The following is a 4,152-nucleotide window of genomic DNA, read 5'->3' as shown; positions in this document are numbered from 1 at the left end:
TTGATTTCTGTATCATATTTTTATCAATGGTTAGTTAAAAATCTGAAATTTACGAAATCAAAAACTCGAAGTTATGTTATAATTGAAAATTATTGAGGCGTCCTATTTCTTTGTCTAATAAACTCCTTGACATGAATTTCAATTCATTTCCTTTGAATTTTCAAATAGGCTGCAATTACTACATAGTACCTACTCCATTTTTTTCAGCTATTCAGAAAACAGTAAAATTGCTTTCTCAATTTTCGCTCATTCCTGTTGATAGTTCCCTAGAATATTTCGTAAAAATTATATCTTTGTGTTGAATTTAACCGTGGTTTTTATGCTTCTTTCGAGTAACTGATATGTTAGTTCCTGTAAGCATATTTCTTTTGCATCAGATAACATCAAGAGATTTTGCATCAGATAACATATTTAGGACATATAGGAGACATGGATAGTTTAAATTAATTTTAAGTATGTCCATGGAAATGGAAAATATATCATTTATGCCCTCCCTGCAATCCTTCTAGTGAAGGTCAAGAGTGATTTTCTACGCACTTAAATTACGTTTTGCTCAATATCGTTGATCAAAAGTTAAAATGAACCTGAGGCTAACTAATTTTAACAGAAACAAGGACAATTCAAACAGACATTCATTTAGTCGACTTCCGATGACTTGATTCTTCTAGCCTGCCCATGTAGGTTTCTTAAAAATACCTCCTTCACTCTTTTAATATTTATTTGTAATCGATGCGTTTTCTTATTTAGAAAGTAAATGTTAATATAAAATGAAGAATCTGGTGGAAGATATTCCTTACCTTTAATAACAACTCAATATACGGAGTGGTTTTTGAATCACCCTGTATATGTATATGTACATGTGAATGAATGGATATTTTCTTACAACGGAACGATAATTATTTACTGCCTGCTTAGGGATGGGACATCGATCCGATAACATCGATGATAACCATCGATGTTGACGTCGAAAAGTAATATCGATGTTCGGAAAACATCGAAGGCAGAAAGAACATCGATGTTTGACCGTATGCCGTTGCATACAAATTTCAAATTGATTAACTTACACTTAAATAATTTTATTTTACTACTACAATGACATTTTAAAGCAATGCATTGGTAAATAATCGATCGACTAAATTTATTAAACTTATAGTTGCCACATTTTTCGCTCAACTGACTGCAAAAAAGGCCTTTTTCTGGTGCAGCTGGAAATGGGCCTCTATGCCGCGGTATAGTTTGTATCGGCACTATCGAAGAGTTCGCAGAAAATGTTTCTATCTAGTATTAACATCAAATGTCTCATGTTTTCATTTCAGGATCTAACATCGATGTTTTATCGATGTCCCAAATTTTCAACATCGATGGTAAAAATATCGAACACATCGAACGAATTACATCGATGTTTGCAAAACATAGATGTTTTTTCCCATCCCCAGTTTGACTAGATCAAGGCTAATTTATTCGATAATTTAAAAAAGAAACAAGTAATTTTTTTTAAACATCTACCTCTATGAAGGAAGATAATTTGGTGGTTTTTATAAGGGCAATTTACTCCACATCAGAGTTTTTCCTAGCTTCTCTTGTTTTCGAAAACCCTGGTGTTGACGCTCCGGTTAGTAGTACCAAAGTAGGTTGATCTGCAGGTACATGTATTCTCCTAGTAGAGGATCTCCTTGGTTGCTGGCTGATCTAAAGCTCTTGTCGGTTTGATGATTTTGATGTTATGCCTGCTTAACATGTTTCTAATCCTGTCGGCCTCCTGGTGTATGTAAAGAAGAAAAGCGAACTTCCGATACTCAACGGTTTTATTCTGTAATGTTTACRTCRMKGTAGATTCCSARRWAYSASTRKCGMRTWMWMTKTATATCCTGATTKKTGTAACYATRAAGCAMYTTKTWTMMACAAGGTGTTCSCAAAAATCAGTGGYKTATCAAATTTWCATAATWWKSATWTCATTTTCATATAAGATTTATAGGGACTACYGTTGCTAGTTTKCCAGGTATAGTCACTTAAATTTTGAAACCCGGTTACATTTGGAACAGCACTGTAGGTACTAAGTCGGCAGAAGAAATTGAAAAATCGAAACTGCCCTCTAATAGTATTAATCTGCGTGTATAGAAACAAAGCGTGACTTAAAATAATGCACCAATATACAAGGTGTTCGAGTTTTTCGTATAGGGTACCAACTTCCTTTATTTAATGGATCAACCTCTATGTTATTATAGTATCTGGAAAGTCATAGAAGAAGCTGTCAGTTCAACAAGCTTACACTAAAATAAGTCGATTAATTTAAATAGTAAATAAACCCATGGCATCTGTGCCAAAAACAGAGTGTGTCCTCGGATTAATTATAATGTTCGTAAATATATCTAACGGCCTTTGCATCTACTTTTAGTTATTATATTATATCCTTTCCACCTATTTTTATCTATATCTATTCTCAATCCATTTGAGATTAATGAATGATTAGATTCGACTATGTCTATCTATTAATGTATTTGAATGGAACTAATTTCTTTAAGTTTTTGTCAGACTCTTTTGTTTACCACGGCTGACTATTTACTGGCTCAATCCCGCCAATCACGCCATTAAATTGTTCTTCTTGCACTTGCGGCCCCCTAATGATAAACTGAATTGAAGCGGAACTTTGGCAAAGGGCGCGCATTTGGAAGCTCAAAAAAACATAGTTGCATCTCGCCGTCTTTGACATTAAAAGTTCATCTATTCCATTATTCAAAGATTTGGATGCTAATCAGCGTTTCTTAGTGATGACTGAGATTTTCGTTCGTTAACTTGTTTGCTGAAATAAAAAAATCAAACAAACTTTCAAAGAGTTAAAGTACGTTATTGAAAATATAAAGTTCAAAAAAGTGTTCAGAATGTAGCCAGTAATAAGCAATAAAATTGGAATTTACTCATTTTTCATTCAGTTCTGACACTTTACTATACTGCACAGTACCATAATCGGCTACTAAATTATTTCACAGGCAAACCTGGCTGAAGGTGTCGAGCTTCGAAAGCATGGCAAAACGTGTTCGCATTACCGCGCTATTGAAACGCCTTTAATTAATTCTCTATTTCCATTAACTCGTAGAAAAAACGAACAAATGAGCCACTCGATTTGCAATAAAACCACGACAACCCGGCAACCCCGGGCAGTTCGGTATGCTCTCTGGAAAAGAGCACTAGGAGCGGACTCGAGCCCAGGATAGAGCTCCTGGTTATAGAGGCTGCGACTATCGATTTCTTGCGTTCCCATGGCAACGGCCTTTTCGCAGATGAAATCTGGCCAAGCAACGGGCCTGCCTCCGAATAATACGTATGCCTACTGAAACCATCAGCTTAAAATTTTACCAGGATTATTTGATTTGATGAAATAATTGATGGGGTAATGCCAGTCTGGAAATTTAATAGATTGCATTTCTATTATTTGCGTATACTGTTAGTACAATGCTTGAGAATAGTCTACCGATTTGCATGTCGTTCTTATTTAATATATTTTTTGTAAATGATTTTGATACGAATATTGTCTTACGCTTTGGTTGTAACATCGATCATCATATACAATGATGTAAAAATTTAACTGTCGCTTAAACTGATTCAGGCGCTTATAATCCGTATTTTAAAGAAAAAAATAAAATAAATTTACACTATTGGTAGACCGCACTCAATGTGTCTCAATATCACGCTCACCCAGCAATCAGGGGTAAACAAACAAAATCTCAGTACATTTTTATGCACTCTGTTGGAGAAATCATCCAACACTTTATTTGGTAAATTGTTTGTTTTTTGTCCTAAATACGCCCAGAAGGAAAGAAGTATAATTTTCATGAAACATAATAAATCGAAATGTTATCAACTCAAGTAACGCAAATTATGTCCACTTTTACTTCCAGTTTGTTTAAATTGCTATGTAACACAGTACTAAAAATTGCTATGCATTATCAACGAACCAATTAACTAAGTAATTAATTTCCTGGTGTGATCTTAGAACAAAAGTCTAGAGGAAGAATATGTGACGTTCGAAGTGGTCACGCTATCGACACGCAACCTTATCTTGGATTGAAAGCAAATTTAAGTATTAAAGTATTCCAAATTAGATATAATTTAATTCTTCCGAGAAGACTGTGAATATTTGCATCTGCGGTCAGA

Source organism: Dendroctonus ponderosae, unplaced genomic scaffold (genome assembly GCF_020466585.1).
Source record: "Dendroctonus ponderosae isolate FM_Combo_2020 unplaced genomic scaffold, Dpon_F_20191213v2 Dpon_F_20191213_3, whole genome shotgun sequence".
NCBI classification, from domain to species: domain Eukaryota; kingdom Metazoa; phylum Arthropoda; class Insecta; order Coleoptera; family Curculionidae; genus Dendroctonus; species Dendroctonus ponderosae.
This window is presented reverse-complemented; position numbering follows the sequence as displayed.